The sequence below is a fragment of the Ictalurus punctatus genome, chromosome 19 (genome assembly GCF_001660625.3).
Source record: "Ictalurus punctatus breed USDA103 chromosome 19, Coco_2.0, whole genome shotgun sequence".
NCBI classification, from domain to species: Eukaryota; Metazoa; Chordata; class Actinopteri; order Siluriformes; family Ictaluridae; genus Ictalurus; species Ictalurus punctatus.
The window spans coordinates 14430243-14452913 of NC_030434.2; the positions used below are offsets into that span (position 1 = coordinate 14430243).

At 41.3% G+C, this 22671-nt stretch overlaps 1 protein-coding gene and 1 long non-coding RNA gene across 2 annotated transcripts in view; one reads left to right on the forward strand and one right to left on the reverse strand.

The window, feature by feature from the left end:
* Nucleotides 1-22671, reverse strand: part of phf21b (PHD finger protein 21B) — a 72169-nt gene that overhangs the window by 33068 nt on the left and 16430 nt on the right. The gene's annotated exons all lie outside the window — the stretch shown is intronic.
* On the forward strand, nucleotides 11953-21131 carry LOC124629252 (uncharacterized). The gene is made up of 4 exons (XR_006984196.2): nucleotides 11953-13743; nucleotides 15394-15641; nucleotides 15980-16072; nucleotides 16233-21131. It is a non-coding gene; the product is annotated as an uncharacterized LOC124629252 (long non-coding RNA).

The window sequence follows — 22671 nt, forward strand, 5'->3', positions numbered from 1 at the left end:
TTGTCCGAGCCAAAAGTGTATCGTCGTCGCAGGAGAATTAAGCTGCTGCCCCTGTTATCAGCACAGCCTGTAAAATCAGCGGGAATGGTTCTGTTGCTTGGACTGTGCACAGGGGCTTTGACTATCACGCTGCAATAGGAGTGACTCTGACGGGAGCGATATGGAATCTGCAGCCTCGGACATAATGAGGACATTTTTTGCTCACCTCCGTCCTCGGCCGGCCCGGCCCGGGGAGACTGCAGCCCGCTGAAGCCTATTGACTCACCATGGCAACAATCAGCAACCACAGAAAGGTCAAATTCTCTATATGAAGAGATATGAAGGGTATGAGCAGAGCTACAGTGCGATGGAGACACTCATCATGCTTAATGTTGCCTCCTAAAGCGAGGTAAAAAAAGAAGAAGAGAAACGGCAGAGGCTCTGTGCACAGGTCATTATATGTGGTATTAATTATTGTCTGGTTAATGTCTATCATTACTGCTTCACAAAAGTTCCATCACTCTCTCTCTCTCTCCTTGTGCCCCACTAGTCCTCTTTTTCTTTTCCAGCAGAACGCCTGCTCCTTGTTTTATGTGTTGAAGCAATGCAGCAATGTTTTTACCATGAGCAGTGAGGCCTGGGGCTTTTGGGACGGATCTGCGGGCCTGAAGCGCTGTAATAATCCCCGGCGTGGTCCAGGCAAATGCCACTATTAACTTGTTTGTTCAGCGACGACGAAGGGCATCTGCTGAGAATTACGGTGTCTCAATGCCTAACTCTATCTTGCCATCACCAGTGAAATGAGGACTTTTTATCATTCCGAAAGCTTTTATTATGGCTTGAATTCATCAGACTCGTGGTAACTGATTATACGTCTAATTTTACAGCACCCTCAGGATACAGTGATCAATACTCACAACTGTCAGTTCCACACATTGAGATTGAATAAGACGAGGGGTTTTACAGCATAACTGATTAGTAGAAGCAAAGCAAAAAGTCCATCTTTTAGATGTACAGGGATAAGACTTTTGCCTGATGCTGAACTGCGCAACTTATACAGCGCTGTAAAAGAACAAGTCCGTGCATGACTTTCTCCATAGCAGTTAAAGAGTTCTGCCAGAGTCTTTTATTGCCGTGTTGTACTGCACGGATCGTCTGCCTCTATCCACTCTATATAGCTGTGTTATGGCTCCTGTGGGAGCAGGGCCTCGGAGGCATGGGGGGACTGGAAGGACAGGAGATTTGGTGGAGAAAGAGAGAGGGAGAGAGGGACCGAGGGAGACAGAAAGGGAGGGGATGAGAGGGAAATAGGACAGCTGGCACACTCTGATAGGAGGGGGAGGGGAGTTGAGGGGGTTGCCTGTGCAAGCAGCAGGCTTTGGGACGGGAGAGGGAGGGAGGTTTGAGATCGCTTTTTTTGTGGTGGAGAGAGGCCAGCAGATGGACTCCTCCAAACAATAGAGCAGGGACAGATGCAACTACAAAGATGCAGCCACACAGAGGCAAGTGCTGCCCTTGTACTTGAGTGTACCAGCACCCAGCAGGACATGATGGAGGTGCTGCAACTCCACACAGACAGCCATTATTCCTTTAAAAGAGGCAAGAAGGAGGAGCTACTATGCAACAGGGCACCACAAAGAAACAAACAAAAGAGCATGGGTTGTAACTTTCTTATGCCACCCCTAGAGCCCTCATTTATTAACAAAGCCCCACGGACAGCCGGTAAATCCCCAACTAGCTCTTAATCCTGAGCTCCAGCCATCATCTGTCATGAATAAACAACCAGATCAGCAGGCAGTTTGAATTACCTCTAAGCATTAGGCAGTTTCAGCATTACTACAGCAGTGGTCAATCTACTTAGGATCTCTGGAGGTGTGAACCCCCCCCCCTCCCCCCCCCCCCCCCTTTAAACATGTCTCGGTAGAGAAAGAGTGGGAATGATAAAATAGGAATTCTCTGCAAACAGTTCGGTTTTGTTATGGCAATAAAAAGACACGTCCCATATCAGAGTCATAAAAGGCATTTTCATTCGATTCATATAAATTTTAAAACTTCCTGTGTAAAGCCTGAGGTTAGTGGAGACAAAAGGATTCCCCTGCCTCTGTTCCCTGTGCCTGAGGCAGTGAGTTGGTGCATCCTTCAATTGTAATGGTTCAGGTCTGAAGAGGGGGGGATACCAAATCCAGCAGCAACCATTAAATGAATGACGTGACAACTACGCTGCTGACTGAATATGACTGAAGCTGGCAATTCAGAGAAAGTCGAATTGGCTGCTGTGAAATTGTAGTCTGGTCATGCTTAAATTTGACTTGATAATATTGCTCCTTGGTCAACCGTTTAAAGATAAATAGAGTGCTCCAAAGTTTCTGAAAAATTTAGCTTCATACGATAATACATATTTTACCATGATATTCAGAATAAAAGGTCCTCATAATTGATAGTGTAACTAAATGGAAAGTCTTCCTGCCATAAAACGCCTTATTCGTAGGTCCAAAATACAACGACGGAAAGGGGGAAATAAACCTTTACCGAATGCACACAGAAATCATAAAAATAAAGCGAGCATAGACGACACAGAGCACTCAATAAATTACAATCTATTTTTTTATAATCTATTTTCTCTTGTTGGTTTGTCGGTCGAAATACACAGAACACGTGGCACTTCTGCAGCTGTACAGCGTAGTTAGTGCCTCGCGGCTCAGTACAGCAGCTCACATCTACAGACAAACCCAAAATTCAGCAGGTTTCATTCGTTTCCCCTAGTTAGGCTGAAACGGAATTGAATCGCTTTCTCATTGTGCTAGAGTTGCTTGGAACCACACTGAAACCGATTTGCTCATGAGGATTAATTTGGTCCACACCCAAGTACACTTAGTCTGTTCTTACCTGACGAAACCGAAGAGGAAAACGCACCAGGGGTCCATGCGTATGTTACAGCGCCCTTAAAACAAGTGAATATATATATATGACAGGCACAAAGACAATGTGCAGCTCCATTTGTGCATACATTTTATTATGGCATTTGGCAAACACCCTTATCCAGAGCGACTTACATTTATCTCATTTATACAACTGAGCAGTTGAGAACAGATCTGAACTCACAACCTTCCGATCAGTAGTCCAACATCTTAACCACCGAGCTACCACTGCCCATTCGGCATTTAATTAGTCCGAGTTTGTGTCTGATGAGGAGCTGGAGAAGAAATTTGGCAGATGGAAAAAAGTGGGCCTTCACTCACTGAACCATGGAGATCTGAGATAAGACCATACAACATGGGGCTCCAATTGGATTCTCAGTCTTAATTAACCACAAGTCCCCTCTGCAGCCTTTTCTCTTCTTCTCCTCTCGCTGTTCTATCAATAGATAAGTCCTAATGGTTCCTATAGCAGATGCTCATTCTTTTTTTTCTTTTTTTCTCTTTTTTATTAAAGCCTTCACTTTCATTTAATACATGGAACACACCTGAGCTAGTTGATTGCTGCCCGGCTTCTCACCATGTTTTCGCTGGGCTCTTCAACAACACCTGCAATTTGGTGTGGGTGCTGCCGATGGCTCAGTGCAACACACTTGTGTAGAAAATAGTGAAATATTCTCGCTTTCTTCGTCTATAGTCTTCCAGTTATTAACGTCTGATGGTGAGTTGCCGTGTAGTCGTTCGCCCTCTAGAGCGTGACGGCAGCTTTCAATATCAGAGCGTTGAACAGAGCCCATCGGCAAATATTGACACGGAGGATTTGAATGTTCATTTCTTTCCTGGCAGGACGGGTGTGATGTGCTTTGAGCTGCCAGGGAGGCGGCACGCTAGATGAGGGACGGTGTCTGATTCTCACTGTCTTGCAGGGGTTTGCCAGGAGCATGGAGAGGTTATTGGGATCGCAATGTGTAGCTGCAAGAGGAATACAGCCCCCACATACACAGTCCAGGAAAGTCATTCTGTTGTCTCAGTCCATCCTGTTGAAACCTGTCTTTAACCGGGGCATCTGTCCGATCCGGTTCAGCTGGAAGAAAAGCAAAGCCAAGTTGCCTATATGCCACTTTCCTATGTCTTCATTTCACATACAAATTCTCCCTCCTCTGTCACTAACTATATTTCTCAATCCATTTCATATAAGCATGACCTTGACACTGGGTTATGTATAACTACTGCTCTCCATAGTCAAGGCTCTATACCTTTGTGGACACTCATAATGTTGCTCCATGGCGGAGATCTTGGTCACATCCTCGACATCCCTGACACCAATCTCGCAGCAAACATACATCCATCAGCAAAAAACACACAGAAGCAGGTTTAAGCTCTGCGTTTACCAGTATCCAAACCCGGTAACATGGACCGACCTTGCTCCCAAAACCACTTGGCAATCCCTCATCCAGATGCTCTACTCTCCCTAAGCAGGAGGCCGGTAGTACAGGTGAAAACACCTAGTCTCTTTCTGTGCGCCATTATTGCTCATCCGCAATCGCTTCAAATTAGATCTCAGAGTCAATAGCACGATTCAATATTTAATTTGCTCATAGCAGGTGGCGATTTAGTGCCAGGCAAGGCTACTTCTTTCTCAGTGACAAATAGGCACATTGAAGAACAAGAGCCTTCGTGTTGCAGCCTGCCCGGGACAAGGTGATCGGACACTCAATACAAACCAAGGGGGCCAAAGAAGCTCCCACAAAGCCCATTAATTGTTGTCAGACAACAGGAACAGAGGAAATCGACATGGGGAAGGGCGGGAGGGGCGAGAAAGAGAGAGGGAACTCGTGCAACGATGGTACAATGAGACAGGCCCTGAGCTTCAGTGAACTAGAGGCATCGTACTTCTCTGCATGCACTAGCACGCTCCAGAGAATCGTTTAACAACTTCACTTTGTGCCTTCAGATGACTCTGTCTATTTATCGTCCTCCTTAGCTGTGCCTAATGATGCCTTTGGGAGGAAACAAAGAAAGGTGTTTCACACTTCAGACGGTCATTACGCTGCTCACAAAGGATCTCAATAATGCAACAGCAAAGCTTCCTAGCACATCCGAGTTTAAACTGACAAAATCGCAAACCTGCTAAGGGGGTGTGCCTGCAGCAGAACTATACGAATGTATGCGTCTAAAAGCGAGGCAATGCCTGTTTAGTCACTCTGCAGTCACTTTTAACTAGCAGGCACAATGAGGTGATTCATAGCGTAAAAAGGACTAGTGCTTCATGCCACCTGAAGTGATCTGGCCGGTGACAAATTCAAAGCCTACAAAAGGACGTCAGACCTAAAGACGTAGCTCATTTCATTAATAATGAGCCAAGTCGCCGATGCAGCGAGATCTCGGCTTACGAGCATGCTTAGACTTCAGAGAAAGGCGTGCCAAACCTCCTGAGGTTAAAAACTATCATTTCAATTTAGTGTATAAAAGCTACAGCTTTGAATATGACCTAAAAGTATATACGGTTATGGTCTTACATCCGCAGATGAAAAAAAAAAAGAAAAAAACGTAGTTGCTTCACTTACGATTCACAGAGCAGCCACCGCTATTGAGCTCCAAATATCCTCATTATGCCATCATGTTGTTAAAAGGTTGTCACAGTGCGATGCTGAAATGAATCTGAAAAAAGGATTCTGCCTGACACGGTGCTGTCAGCATGCTAGTCCATAGACAACAACACAAAATGCAAATATATCCATTTACAGGACAATCTGTAATAGGAAACAAACAAACAAACAAACAAACAAAAAAATTAAATCGACATCAATTACACACACTGATTTGCATTTGATCTGCAACAATTATGCACCGATCATGAAGCACACCCTTTGTTTTAATTAGGCTTTTTTTTTTTCAGTACTTCTCTCAAACATCCTCGTGATTGGTAAGGGAAATTGTCAAGTCTGGATATATAAACCCGCCACCAAACAAGAGTGGAAATTGACTCGCACAATGTAATGAATTGTAGCTCCTGCTGAAATTACACTGGCACGTAATGAATTGAAGACCTAATGAATTGCCTTTTTCCACCGTTCCTTTGTCACAACTTTTGAAAGGGCCGCTGAAGCCATTTACGTGTGTAACACTTTCCTGGTCTACAAAAAACCGCTTCCCATCACGTCAAATCTGACAGAGAGGGACTCATGGCTGGTTTTATAACCTTGCAGCATAATTGTCAAGCCTCGGTTTGCAGCTAAGAAATTCTATTTAAATCCCAGCTCCCGCAAAATGGAGGAGGTATTTACCTCCGCTGCTTGCTGAAGCCGTTACTCTTTTTCCTTCTCTCTCGCTCTCCTCCTGTTTTATGTCTATCATTACAGACTGACATTTGTCATATTCAAAATATATCTGCTCACGAACCGTTCGTTCGCTCACACGCTTGTCTTATTTAAACAGCAATATTTATACCTGTTGCCGTTGTAATCTCATGCCTATGTACACATGGCAGTATCCTGGGAGTCATGTGAGAAAAATTGGAAAACGAATATATTGTCACTTGACTCGGGCCTAATGGAATGTGTGTATATTCATTGTGTGTGTGTGTGTGTGAGTGAGAGAGAGAGACAGAGGGAGAGAGAGGGCGTGTGAGAGAGAGAGAGAGAGAGAGAGAGAGAGAGAGAGAGAGAGAAAGAGAGAGAAAGCGGAGGAGGGAAAAAAGATGGATAAATACGACAGGCTTCATTTTGTATGCATTGCTTTCCTCACTAGGGAAATTTATAAGCTGAAATGCTGATAGTTTCCAAATCAGGTAGATTGGAAACACAGTCCTGCAGCATCAGAAAGATCACTCTCCTCTAAAGCTGCAGCGTCTTTCAGCAATGATGTCGTCTTCATCATTTTAAACATACAGCACCTTAGTGGAGTTCAGTTCCACCTGTATTTATTTCTACCTGCAATAGCGCATATGATTGCTGCAATTGCTTCGACTTATCAGTGGACTAGATTACGCAATTACACGGCGCTGGAGCGGTCACCGAGGACATACGCGCCATCGCGCTCACCGCGCTTATTCATTCTGTTGTCTCATCACATTGCACTCTGACTCAGAAAAAAAGTCTAACACAGCAAACAGACAAGATCCTCCTGGGGACTTTCTGTGTAAAAAAAAAAAAAAATCGAGGATGTACTTGGTTGCTGCTTGTAAAAGGGCAGCACCGAATTTCAATATTACTAAAACTAAGGTTAGGTTAAACTCCTTAAACCCTGCTCCAGGAGCCATCCGCAGATCTCAATCAATAGCCCGGACTACTAGTTGTTTATTCTTATTTATAAGTAGGGTTAGCAAGCAGAAAAGAGAAACTACTCCTTACTGATTTTAATTTGGTGTATATGATTAAACTTCATGACATCCATGTTAGTGTGATGCACTTTAGTGCTGTAACTATAGCTTGTGCTTCTGAATGCCTACACGTCGTCTGAGCCCCAATCTCACTGAAGGTGGAACGATTTTCACTAGGCGGATTAACTGCTGTGCGCTGATTGAACGGGGAACGAACAGGTACTCCAATTATAGCTTTTATGTGAGATACAAGATAACGCTGTCTCATAGCCGAAACGTCGGCCGAAAACCCATCGACATTTTGACGAGGACGCAAACGTGATGTGCTACTTGTGCTGCCCCGGTCATTTCAAATCAATCACAGTAGAACCTGAATAAATACGCTTTAAATCTAAGTAACTAATCGGTTAAGCAAACATCCGTTTCTCCTCTCACCTCTGCAGATAGACTTCTGCTCCCTCAAGGCCCAGGAAACAGACTGTTTCCTCAGTTATTCATTTTTTTTTTTTTCGTCGTCTCAAAACCCTCCAACTTGTCTGCACTGTAAAGCTCAGCTGTTTGTCTGCGCTCTTAAAGCGATCGCACAGGCCGCTGTCTGCGGGGAACACATTTGTAACGTTTGGTAAAACGTGCCAGGGCTTTTTCCTGATGAAACTCAACACATGTCTCGGGGGATCCCCCGTCTTCCTGCTTGGGAAACTTTTCCAGTGTCTCATACGGAGGAAGAAAAAGAAAAAGAAAAAAAGAAACGCGGTACATCTCCCCGGTTCATCGTAAATCGTGTCAGCGAGGCGAGCAGAGCTGCCTTAGGTGAGGCGTTATTAGAAAAACTGTAGGCTTGATGCGACATGGGTGAAATATGAAAAGGCACCAGGAAGCACAGAGTTGTCCCCCTGCGACAGCCGTTCTGCATGCTACCTAACGCAGCCACAGCCTCTAGCATGCCCCAACATGCTCCTTGCCAATTAGTGAGAGCAGGAAACTGTGAAAACCCAACCATAGGTGCCTTATTGCTGTTCTAATGTTCTCTTAGCATAGGAAGCTTGCGCCTGTCTATTTATACATGGATTTATTTTTTTTTTTCAAACCTGCATATGCATCCTAGAATCTCCATTAAAAAAAAGTGAATACTTCTTTCTCAAGAAACTACATTTCCAAATGTTTTGCTTCCTCTGTCAGTTGTTCTGATCTTTACGGATGAATTATTGCGGTCCTGTCACTCTTCGATGTTAGGACTCTGGGTGACTGTGCATATTCTGAGCACCTCTATTTTCATCTTCCCGTGGGAGCAGACGAGGCGAGACGCCTGTCTCCAGGTTCATGCATCCCACTTCATCTCTAGCCTTTTGCGCCAGGCCTAAATTGCCATTTCATTAGGGAAGAGCAAATGAAATATCTTTTCTCTTTTTTTCCTCTCTTTTTTTCATGCGTGTGTGTGTGTGTGTGTGTGTGTGTGTGTGTGTGTGTGTGTGTGTGTGGGTGTGTGCGTAAGATTTTGCTTGTTATGACAGCCTGGATAACAAATCACAAAAGCAATATCTGCTCGTCGTCTACTGTCCGCTCAAATACTGTGTGTGACATCTATTAAAATAGCGTGACGACCCGCACTGTAGACCCTGCGCCTGTCAGTTCAATATGACACACCGTCACAGAGGCCTGTATTAAAAGCAAGCTTTTTCGCACCGTTTTTAAAATTCATATGTGAGTGGCTCCTTGTGGTCTTTCATCATTTTCTGCACAATTTCCGAGGACAAAATGTACCATAGTCCTCCAATTTTCCTAGTGCGTTTGCTAAAATCCATTTCCAGTGGAATGACAATTTAAAAAAAAAAAAAAAAAATCAATCTCACTCTGTTTTTTGATTAATCTCTGGAGAAAGACTTTTTGAAAGCATCATACCAGGATTTCTGAAAGCGTCCTCTCAATGCCATGTGTCACTGTAAATGAGAAATAAATTCCCAGCATATGAGTGGATTTCTAACACCTCAAACACATCGAGTCTGTCACGGCGATAAGAAACATGAATTGTTCTTTTTTGTCTTTCGTTCTTTTTAAAATCTCTTTTTTTTTTTGAACATAATCGGTGTAAATGAGAGCTCAAAACATTTTCTACTTTCTCTTTTCGATACTTTACTAAGTTGAAGCTCGAGTGCTCCTTCTTTTGGGAATACTCACTTTGTGATTGTATATTACACACAGCCTTCATGGCGCATGTCATTGGCTTCACCCCCTCTTTCATTCTCATTTCATCTGGCTCACAGAAGGCTGCCTGGCTCCTCCTGGGTAAAGGAGAACCCTGATATTCCACTCCACTCACAGCATGGGGACTAACCTCTATCTCTGCTCACAGCTACCCCTGTCTGGCTCGTTCTGTGCTGCTGGAGGTCTGAAAGGGGTGTGAAGGAAAGGTGGCTTATTTATAATTTGGTTGTGTTTGATAATGCATGCTGCCTGGAGTAATTGTCCCAGAATACAGGGGATTAATCACTTTCATTTATCTCCAAAATAAATAAATAAATAGTTTTCCTTCTGAGCAAAACTGCAGGCTGGAACACTGCTGCAGTTTCTTTAATAAAAAAAAAAAAAAAAAAAGCTTGCTATAATAGTGTATTGCTTATAATCTAGTTAACATTTAAAGGAACTTTGGGTCATGCTGTCCATGGAGACAGAGATCCTGATAATGACAGTGTGGAACAGAATCATTCTCTTTTTTTTATCCACAGTGCACTAAGCCTATGTTAGAAAAGCCATATCAACCTGTGGACATCCATCCTTATAGATACCGGAGTGAACAGTATAGACATAGACCTATATAGCACTATATGTAGCATGTTTTTCACAACACTTACACAGACGTGGACAAATCATAAGCCTGGGCACGTGGGACAAACCAATTATGTGTGGCTGTCAGTTTTTTATTCATAGATGCCCAGCAGACAAGTAGGTTCTGTGGGCTACAGATATCACAGTCGCCAGCGTTCAGAGAGAAAACCGTACTTTATACCGACTTTCACAAAATATGTCTTCATTCGTTATATGTTTAAGCATAATGGACTTTACAGCGACGTGATGCAGTTTAACACTGCAACTACCGACCTGCTGCACTACACACATCCTTTATGACGTGGCATGACGTAGGTACTCAGATTTCTGGGCAACCAAAACATGGGATGAAGCAAATACAACCTATTTATAACAGTCTAGCGATCTTTTTGATTGTAGCTGAGAACTTAATAAGCAATAGTGAGTATACAAATGTCATGTGTCCAGAGCAATAAAATAAAAACTGAATCTGTTACACATGAAATGCTGATCAAGAAGAACAGTTACAGATAAATTCCTTTATTAAAATTGTGATATGAAATTCCATGCATACTTGTCTATGTGTAACCAGAATATCAAGTGTTCACTGTTCATGGCTTGTGAAAACGTACATTAAAAACAAAGCCATGTGGTAACTGTGAGGTACATATCATTACCATGCAGGCGCTGTTAGCCTCGGCTCTGTCAAAGTGACAAATACCGAGGGTCTCCGTCTCTGGGACACGATGCGGCGAGTACATTCACATGATGAATGCTTTCAACTTTATTTAGACGTGTTTGGACAAAAACGAGGCTGCCTCCCATTTTTCCCCTCGCCTGCTTGTTTTTGTGGGTTTTGAGACTCCTCGCCCGCTCAGCCAGGTCAGACAATGAAAACAATAGCCAATTAAAATGATACAGCACTTTTCATTAGATGGGAGCTAAGCAAGGTGGAAACAATGCCCGGAGAGCAAAGCCAACAAACGGATCATCAAGATTACTAATATAGCTAATGCGGTTTAAAACAAGAGTCTGAATAAAATACAGTGTAGCTCTGTTTAATAACAGACCCAATTAAACTGAAAACTATTATATAAGATATGTGCAGTACCATCAGTGCCTAATGGTTTTAGCATGCTCTGCTAGTGCGTGCTCTTAAGGATATATTAACTAAATAAGAACATTAGCCACAAGCAAAGATTTTTCCATAAGCACTATATTTACACACACTGTGTTCATGAACCAATTAAAGTCTGTTTGTACTAAAATGGACAAGGCTACTTGAATTCAACTTTCATATCTGCAGATGCACTGAATACAGAGTCCTCCAGAATTATTGGCACCCATCATGCTTCATATCCAACAAGAATAACACATACAATAAGTAATATGACTGAGCTCAAAGATACTTTTTTCTTCTTCTTTCAAACACAAAAGAAACACTGGCTACAAATTATTGGCACCCTGACATTTAATATTTATTGACTGCCCTGGAGAGAATAACAGTACGGAGCCTCTTCCTGTAATGTCTAAAAAGCTTAGAAATCGGTTAATATTTTAAGTTCCTTTATATTCTTATACGTTTGTGCAATGGACTTCAATTTAGTTCAGACCACAGGTTTTCAGGAGGTCTCAATCCCTATCAAACACGGATTTTGTGTTTCTATTTTCTATTAAAAACTGTCTTTAATAATTATTTTGTTCATCATCATGTCGAAAGCCTTATCTATCGCCAAGTGAACCTCTTGGCAGAGGCAACCAGGTTTTGGATGGAAATATCCTGGTACTTCATGATGCCATCAATGTTCCCCTGAGATCATCTCAACCACCAGTAACAACACGTGTGTGTGTGTGTGTGTGTGTGTGTGTGTGTGTGTGTGTGTGTGTGTGTGTGTGTGTGTTTTCTGTTATAAAACCTTCCATTATGGCCTAAACTTTGCTTAATGCTATTTTTTAAACTGCCATCGCCTGATTTCAACATCCTTTGGCTGTTCGTACGGTAATGGATGACAAAGGGATTTTGCATGTTTGCAACTTCATACTTATACCACAGGGAAACAACACGGCTAATGTCAATGACAAAGAGGTTAAAAGTTTTTGCAATCGATTTGGATGCATTTCAAATATTCCAACAGTGTGATCATTTATTTTAATGAAGGGATCATTTATTTTTAATATCCATGAGAGCAGAGTATTTTTGTGAATTTTTTGAACAAAAGATCAAAAGGTTAAACAATAAAGACAATTTTTTCACAGACTTCTTTGCTCATATTTACCAAGGGTGCCAATATTAATGGCGGGCACTACAGATCATATTTAGGTTAGTGGATAGATCGACGCAGACGTTCTGCACAGCTGTCTACTGGTAAATCAAAGTTCAATCAAAAAGTATCTCAGTGTACTGCTGCTTTGCTGGACCCTGGAACAGACCCCTACAGTACACACGCATACAGTAACCACCACATGGCTAAGGAAGTGTGAAGCAGCACTTTATCTCTTTCTCTGAGGCGATACTGGAAGCCCATTTATTTTTTAATTGCTCCCCCCCCCCCATCTCTTTCCATCTTTGTTTACATTCCTTGTTCCTTTGATAAGTGAAGCAATAATGAAAATTTAATTTGAGTACATTTACAGCGGTAAAATGTCAAAGTCTGAAAAGTTAGCATTGCAGAAACAAATGAAATTGCCCTGAATATATAAAGAAAGAAATGATGAATGCAGCAGGAAGTGCTTTGAAATATATACATATATATACATACACACATATACACACACAGACATATATATAATGTCAAAACATACTCATATTCAGATGTATTATGCACTTCTGATACTTGTACATTTTAGTGTATCTGATGTTTATACAACAGGCTCTGGATCCACCATGACCCTGACAGGGATAAAGCCCTTACTGAAGATGAATAAACGAATGAATGAATTATGCTTATAAGTTAAAGGCTAAAGTGAAACAGTGGTTATGTTGCAAATAGTGCTCTATTCATTCAGATTCACATCTTTTTCAACAAAAAAAAAAAAAGCAAAAAAACATTCCATTGTTTCTTGCTGAGAAGATCAACAAAATGTCAACTCCAGGGCCGAATATAAAAACAGGAGGCGAGGATATGTGTGTGCCAGATTCACGGTCTCTTTCTATAGCTGTGACATATGATTTCAGCAAATGAATGACTTAAATGATTTTTTTTATAGAAATGAATCTAGAACTGGAACATTTCCAATGCCATGACACATTTAGTAAAGTTTTTAAAAACGAGTCATGAACAGAATATACAGGCTAACAACACTGTTTCTCACGTCACTGCTTCACGGCACTGCGTACCGTGACAGAAACCTACTCAGTAAGCAGGAGCTTTTGGACTAACTCACACTGCACCTTGCCAGTTAGTTGTTTTTGCACACATGTAATTCAAATGAATGCTAATGCCAGGCCCTAGACATCTGCAGGCTGCCACTGCTGTGCCAAGTCGGCCATCAGCGGCAGCAAATATCTTCATTCTACTACATGCAGTCCAGTTTTTTTTTAAGCCTGCTATCCTGTTCCTTGCATGACAGAGAGGGAGCGTGTGCATAATTTTGGAAACTGTTTTGAATTTGACCTCCATCTTGACGCTGAGGTGCTACTTGTAGTCATAATCAGCTAGTCAACCTCTGCCAGGCAAAACAACATCTCCATGTACTACCCTGTAGAAGCTTCTTGTCCACCAGCAGGTAGTGAGTCTTATATTATTCAGGTGTTTGTTTTGTTCTGACCTTATGTACTTGTGTACAGAATTAGCATTACTTTTTGGAAATAGAAAAGAAGAGGGGAACATGTTGAAAACCTGAGCTGCTCTTATATATCCGCTAACGATGGTAAAAAAAAAAAAAAAAAAAAAGATTCATATTTAAATGCACTGCAATTCTTTCTATGGACGATTCACATAAATTTTTGTCTCATTGTAAATTGTAAACATTACCTAAGCTTTCTGTTGCTACAGTTGTCAAGATCCTTTCAATTTTGCACTCAGATGCTGATTAGATATAAATGATGACATGAAAGTAGTAACATTCAACATTTCATTAGCATACAGTAGTTGGTGTTTTTGCTTGAGGTGGTGGAACAAATTTGAAACAAATTTCAAAATGACCTTTTTTTTTTTTTTCTTAAAAATGGTACATTTGCTCAGTTCAAACATTTGATATGTTTTCTGTGTTCTATTGCGGGAAACATATGGGTTTGTGAGATTTGCAAATCATTGAATTCTGTTTTTATTTACATTTTACACCGCGTCCCAACATTTTTGGAATAGAGGTTGTATTTTAGACATCACAGCTGACCTGCACGAGACCTCAGGACAATGTGCCACTCCGATAATCCATTGCTAAATAAGTACTACAGAACGCTGAGTATATATGCTACTTTGGATAAGCAAATAATTTCTCTCAGCTATTATGATTGGACTACTCCTCCACTTAACAGTTCTGAGTAATTCACTACAGTGAGAATGGCCACGCTTTCCTTCCCGGCTGTTTAAACCTGGCTCAAAATGCAAGACCACCGAAGTGGCCTTGCTGCACGAAGCCGATGTTTTAAACATCGCAGTTGACCAGGACAAGGACATCAGCACGGTGCCACACCAATACTGAGTTTCCAGTGAGAACAAGGGCATGAACATATGCTTTTATATTTTGTTCTGTTTATTTTTTTCATTCTTTCATCTTTCTCTTCTCTCTCTGAGTCTTTGTCAGTGTGGTTAAAGTAAATACCTTTCACCCATCACTCACAGTGACCTTGTCAGGAAAAACAAATTAATGGGCCATTCATTATGAAGTGGGATGCTTTGTTAGTGCCTGTGTGCCTGTGTGATGGTGCAAGGACAGCCTTTCTCACTCCGTCTTTCTCTGCCTTAACTCGACCCCTTCCATCATGCTTTAGGTATCTTCGCTGGAAGGTCAAGCAAAACACACTGCTCAAAAAAATTAAGGGAACACTTATGCAAGTCAATTAGGAAGCATAAGTGATTGTGAATCAGTTTCACCTGCTTTGGTGCGAATGAAAGTGACAACAGGTACACTGAAGAGGCAACAGCAAGACAACCCCCAAAAAGGGTTCCTCCTGGTGCATGACAATGCCCGGCCTCATGTGGAAGAGTGTGTAGGCAGTAACCGGATAACGTAGGCATTGATGCCATTGACTGGCCCTCACATTCCCCAGATCTAAATCCAATTGAGAACCTCTGACGTTATATGTATTGGAGCACAGTCTGTCCAGGACCTCACTGATGCTCTGATCCAGGTCTGGATGGAGATAATGATAATGAGCCTTTATTGATCACATATACATTACAGCACAGTGAAATTCTTTTCTTTGCATACCAGAGCACAGGGTCAGAGCGCAGGGTTAGCCATGATACAGCGCCCCTGGAGCAGAGTATTAAGGGCCTTGCTCAAGGGCCCATCCTTCCGATCAGTAACCCAGAGCCTTAACCGCCAAGCCGCCACTCCTCCATATGCCATCTCATCAGGAGCATGCCCAGACATTGTCAGGAGTGCATACAGGCACATGGGGACCGTACACACTACTGACTAACATTATGAGTTGCCGCGATGGAATTCCTGCAAGTTGGGTGAGCCTGTAATTTCATGACTATTTTTATTTGATTTTCGGTGTGATTTTGAATCCAGCCATCAGTGTGTTGATGATTTTGGCTTCCATTGACCATTGTCATATCATTTTGTTCTCAACGAATCACACAATGTACATGAGTAAAGATTTTCAACTTGAATATTTAGTTCATTGAGATCCAATGTGTGCTTTAAGTATTCCCTTAATTTTTTTGTACATACATGCACTTTGAATGGATCTTTTTAAAAACCAAATGTATCCGTATTTTGCATTGTACGTCATAATGTCGTTGTTATATCATGAACAAATTGATTCCCTGAAGCCATTTTCTATTCCTAGGCAACACAGAGTTGACCAGTGGACTTCCATTAAAAGGACAGTAACATTACACACGTCCCTTTTCCCCCTGAGAATTCATGTTTATCGATACAGGTAAACTCCTCATCTCGTCGTCACAATGCCAATAAGAAAAGGTAGAAGCCAAAATGTTTAGGCTCTTGTACACACACACTCTCTCTCTCTCTCTCTCTCTCTCTCTCTCTCTCTCTCTCTCTCTCTCTCTCTCTCTCTCTCTCTCTCCTGTCAATCACAGAGACACTAGCCAATAGTAGGCATCTGTGAGTACAGGTATGCAGAAGAGTCTACAGAGAGCTGGCTGGTGGGTTGGAATGGGCAACTGACCAAATTGGGGAGAAAATGGAGAGAAAATCTGTGGAGATGCTGTGTATTTTGTTTTTTGTTTTTAAAAAGTCTTTCACATTGTGCCACTGTTTACTTTCATCACACAGTATTATGTTGAAATATGGCACAAAGTAATAGAGAGGAGAAAACATTTTGGCCACACATGAAAAAGAACTGCTGCCAAATCTGAGTGAAGAAAGACTAAACTGGGCTGTGCATTAAGAATTTTAATTTATTTAGATTTTTCCTAGTAATGTATAACCCAACCTGGCCTTCTTGTATGAAACATATATTGTCACATGTTGAACAAACAAAACACATACAACTCACTAACAATCCTTTTTCAATGGTGTAAAAATAGTAGTTCATCTTGACTTGTAATGTTAACATACGAAACTTGTGTTTGTGGGAAAGTGTCAGCAGACACGACTTTGATTGTTTGGGAAAATAAAGAGTTGGTCGCACCAAAAATGCGGCTGTGACTATTGATTACTGTAGCGTCTGGTGACCGAGCGTGCCTGTGAGTTAATGTGTCGAATTATGATGCTTTTCAGAACTAACCAGAACCTTAACCTTAGCTGGGAAATCCTGAGTCCCAGTACAGTTGGATGCGTAAGAGAAATAGGAGAGGAGAATGCTCAGGTCCACAGAGAGCAATGCAGCCAGCACTAATTAACGCGCTTCCCCTTTCAGTTTTTGACACCCCCTTGCTCCCTTCCTGTAAATCTGGATGAAACGTTATTGCAATATAGAGATGAATAACTCAAGACGGTCATCTCTCATGCATTTTTAATCAAAAATTATTCACTGCTGATGGCTGATTTAAGATTGCATTTAGTTCTGAGGGGGGGGTTTTCCCCCCAAGATTCTGTCTGCTGTTTCACCAATAACACTTCATGAACGTACATGTAAATGCACTACTATATGATCTGCTCGTGTTTTATTTTATATTCACGATATTTCAAAATACAGCAGAATCCTGCTCAGTGAGTGTGCACTGGTTTATGAATTGCTGTCAGGTTTTGAAATGTACTTGTCAAGTTCTCAAAAGCGAGTGAGATTCCCGACTGAATGTGCAACAGTAAGAATTCCATGGGTTTAAAACACCATTTCAGTTCTTGTTTTTCTTCAGCTTGTCTCCTCTGATGCTCTCCATCCAGCCCCTCCACGTCAGGCCACATTCCCATCGAGGAGCAATACTAAGCTAAACACCTGAGTGCACTCACACAAAAACTACTTACGTAAAACATCTCTGACAAGAGCCCTGGGCAGTCTGGGTCTGTTTAAAAAATAAAGAAAAAAAGAAAAAATACTTGCCAAACCTGCTAAGGCTACAAACCCTGTAACACTAAACCAAGATTGCTTCCTGGTTTATCTATTTTCTGGAATGGTGTCATCTAAGTGTTGTAGGGTGATAATGTATGATGCATTGTGCTGTTCGGATTTATTTAATCAATTTAGGTCCATCTAATTGGCTACAATGAGTGTATAATAATGAAGGCTGTTTTTAAGGTCACCTTCCTGTGTGCCATAATCTTCTGTGTAATATGAACAGGCTCATTAGGCGTAAAAAAATAAATAAATAAATAAAAAATCAAATACTACATTTTATTCTCTCTGATCTGAAAAAAGGAGAGATGGTAAAGCTCAGGAAGCGCACATTGGAGTGGCAGTTTATTTACAGTGACTCTCTCTCTCTCGCTGATGTTAAAGCTGAACCATAGCATGCCTATTAATAGCACGGCTGCCTCCTCTCCCGTTCTAGGAGACTGCATACGAACCATGCCATCTTCTGGCTGCTAAGCTGCAGCGTGGAAAGTGAAAGCAGGTCTGGTAGCCAAGCAGCATAAGTGCGCCCTTTAGCGCCAGGTCATGGACCACACGCTCCGAACATGGCTCCAACTATATCTGTGCGTGCTCACGTGGTTCAACTTTGTAATATGGCCGCTCAATTACGTTCACGTAAAAAAAACTAAGGTATTTATAATGTTACATTATGAGGTGGTTTGGGTGCATGGAAACTCATGGATGTTACGGGTATTTTTGTCAGACTGTCAGTTATTTCAGTTGCAGCAGCATGGGAAATTCTTTGGAAAGTTCCAAATGGAATTGCATCTATTGCCCCACCTGCATCCCGGCTCTCCTAAGCACATAGGCCCAGCTAATTATCTTCCTCGCTAGCATAAGCTGTCTGATAGCCAAGCTATTTACACCCAATGCAATCCCTCTAATCTTAGAAATGCTTCATCAAAAATTCTTTCCACACTTTCTTTTCTGCCACCATCATGTGACTCACCGTGAGCCAGTGGGGTCAGATTAACGCTGATGTGAACAATGATGAATAAAAAGAAACACATATTCTGAGAATTATATCACATCTAACATGCTATTAATGAGTCATAAATAAAAAAACGAGCTAAAGGTCTGAATTCACGCTTGTACATTGAGCAATCAGTGCATTTAAAACAGAAGAACCTCACTGCTCATGAAAATCGCTATAAGATTAATTGTGTTTAAGTACTGCTATAGAATTTGACTCAGACTTGATTATCCTTGTAGAATTAGAGAAAGAGCATGCTAATATTCTGCACCCCTCCTGGCCATTAAACTTTTACCTAGTGACATTTTAAAATGGCAAACGGTATGTGAATATCAGACTGTTCCTCAAAGTAATAATCAACCTTGTGTGTTTTTCTGTTGCCTAAAAATCTTCCTGGCCTTTCATGCCATCTTATCGGCTTCTTTCACTTAATCTCATCCGAGTGAAGTACAAAGAAAGAATTTTTTTTCCGTTTCGTGTTTTTCGAGCTCATTTATGTATCCTCATTTATGTATCTGTGAATACAGTCGTGTGAAAAAATAAGTACACACCATGGAAATTGTTGCCTTTTTATTTTTTTATTTTTTTTTTACATATTTGGATAAGCAAACATTTGTTCCTCTTTGAAACAATGCTTATTAATAAAGGTGATACACTATCAAATGACACATAAAACTGACATTTTATAGTAATTTTCTCAATTTAAATGAACAAAAAGCAGACAAGTCACATGGACAAGTAAGTACACCCCTAAATCCATAAAATTAGAATCAGGTGTTGAAGACTGGGTGCCAGTAATTAGAACCTGCTTATGGAGTGCAGGTGGAACCGGTCTTATTTATACCCCTTTCATATCTAGTGTTTGGTGTTCCCTTTGCTATTGAGGTGTGTGGTGCCATCATGCCAAAATCTAAAGAGCCTTCAGAAAAAAGGTTGTGGATGCCTATGAGTCTGGTAAGAGATTTAAAAAGATCTCCAAATTATTTGAAATGCATCATTCCACTGTAAGGAAAATCATCTACAAATGGAGCAGATTTCAAAAGACTGCCAATTTGTCCAGGACTGGCCGTCCCAACAAATTCAGCTCAAGAGCAGACCGTCTGTTATGAAAAGAAATCTCCAAGAACCCTAAAATTTCATCACAGGATCTGCTAGAAAGTTTGTGTCAAAGTGCATGCATCTACAATCAGAAAGGAATTTGACCTGCATGGGATGCATACCAGGAAAAAGACTTTGCAAGACTACAGTTTACAAATGAGTATACAGGCAAAGAGCAGGCCTTTTGGAATAATGTGCTATGGACAGATGAATCAAAGATAGACTTGTTTGGCCACAGTAACAGCAGATATGTTTGGTACAGACCAAATACAGCTTTTCAGGAGAAGCACCTCATACCAACTGTGAAACACGGTGGTGGAAATGTTATGGATTGGAGTTGCTTCGCTGCCTCAGGGACTGGATAGCTTACATTCATCCGTTCAACTAGGAACCCTGCATCGTATCAAAGAGTGCTCGGAGATAATTTGAGGCCATTTGTCCGAAAGTTTAAGTTGAACCAAAAGTGGACCTTTCCACAGAATAATGATCCCAAGCACACTCGCAAATCCGACAAAGGAATGGCTCAAAAAGAAGAAATGGAAGGTTATTATTGGCCCAGTCACAGCCTGGATTTGAATCATATTGAAACGTGGAGGCATTCGAAATGGGCAGTACATGCAAGAAAACCCTCAAACAATTTGCAATCTTGCAGAGTGGTCAAAAATTCCAGCAAGCCTGGCAAAACGCCTACAAGAAGATATTTCTGCTAAAAGGGCCAATACTAGCTTCTGAGACCAAGGGTGTACTTACTTTTCCACAAAAGAATCACACATCTATTGATATTTCTGTTGAATAAATGATTGAAAAAGCTAATTTTCCTTGTGTTTTTTGTTCAGGTATATCAACATTATTAATAAGCACTGTTTCAAAGAGAATCGAATGTTTGCTTGTCCAAATATGTCAAAAAAGCCAACAATTTCCATGGGGTGTACTTATTTTTTCACATGACTGTAGCTTTGTGGAAAAGGGCAAGATGTTCAGTCTGAAGTACTCTGTGCACTCTTATTATTGGTTCTTCTTGCACCTCATTACTTCATCCCAGCGAATGCACACCAGGTGCATAAGCGTATGTCTACGAAAAAATTGATGAAGGCTTCAAAGTTTACATTTTCCTCCGTGTACTACAGTAAAGAACCGTTGAAGCTGCGTATCCAACCTAAACATCAAAGTTCGGATTTCTGCACTAGGACAAAGATGGTTGTGCCTTTGATGTTCCCTATGAAGTCAAGTGTAGTGCTGGCTGATGGTGGGTGTGGTCCAATCTTTCTGGAGGCTCCTCCATCTTACTATGAAATCTACATCAAAGGAATACTGCAGTCATGCTGGCCATGGGATTTCTGGTCATCACAGATTGTTTCAGGAACAGCAGCAGCAAAAGTGACTGTGTCTCATTAGCAAATCCTTGTCATGCATTAGAACAATTACAATTATTTTTCAGCTTGAACTGAATATCTGGATTATTTGAAACATATACCAAATACCAAAAAATACTGATTTAAAAAGATTTCTTTCCAGCATTACAATAAATGGTTACTACATAGCTCATGAACAGGCTTAATAAAATAACAGGTCACTCGAGGTTTTTTACCGGTTCCACGCACTATTTTTGCAAAGACATGTAAGTGTGACCAATGGACCAATGGTCTCAATCGCTGGGACCTGCATTTCAAGTCCTGATTTGTTCATTTGTCGCGAGTCAGACTCAATATGAATCTCAATATCCACTGGCCATCTCCCTAACTGAAGCACTTGGATCCAAAATTCATTTTGTTTGCTGAGGTGAATCATTTTCGGTGTGTGGAACTGACTCCAAAGCTCAGTTTCAATGCCTGGGATCAGTGACTCGACTCTGTTTTGGACTGACTCCCGGCACATTTGATGTGAACCAAAAGCAGGATGGCAACTTGGAGACTTGACACACAACATGTGTTAGAAATATATACTGTGTGCTACTGGGTCAAAAAAAAAAACTTATAAGTAAGTAATATAGTACTTATAAACTTCCTGATTCAAATAGGTCCATTAATTGTGTCATGGAGTAAAGTGGCATAGTGTATACCACAGCACGCTTCATAACATAGACCAACTAACTGATAATAAAATTCTTTTCCAGCTAATTTTTTATTACTGAATTTTATTGATCATTCTGATTTGATCAAATATCTGCTGCAGCCCTATTTGATACGGATGGCATAATACACACGTGCCCTTTGCAGATGTCCTATCCTGATCGATGTTCTGTACATGTCACTGCCAGTGATAATTGTGTGACACCTTATCGCATCCTGCCCAGAAATAAACGCCTTTACCAAAGCCTATCAAATGTTGGGAAAAATATATGTTGCTACACAAACTTATTCCTTTCTGCTTTATTCTGGGCTCTTATGTAGTCTTTCCTAGGCCATTTTCCAAGGCACTGTTTATGTCACTGTAGCTCTGATTATGAAGGATTTTAAAAGATTATATTTTGGCGCAAAACTAGAAACGCATTATCTGCATTAAAGCAGCGATGCCTTGAGCGATGGGAGAGATCGGGGAGGAAAATCAGATGGCAGAGGGATTCCAGGATTAGATGAACAGAGGCGCAGCCCTGACAGCTCATCAGAGCTTAACGGAGACCTGATCCCCACCAACACCTCCTTCAGGCCACAAATATCAGAGATCCCACATCAAAATCATTAGACTGCCAGACACCACTGAATGGCAGAAACCAATAATACACAAAAGTTAAATGTTTAATAAGAAACATCTACAGTCATCAAGTTACCTTTATGTGGCGACTTCTTGCCTGTTCATGCAATATACCATAAACGCATTCATCATGGTTAAAATCTGGCCGCTCTTCACCCACTGACAACCTGTTGCCATTTTTTTCCATTGACCAAATGTGTTGTCTATGCTTCCTGAACCCAGGCTCTATGGGAGGCAGCTT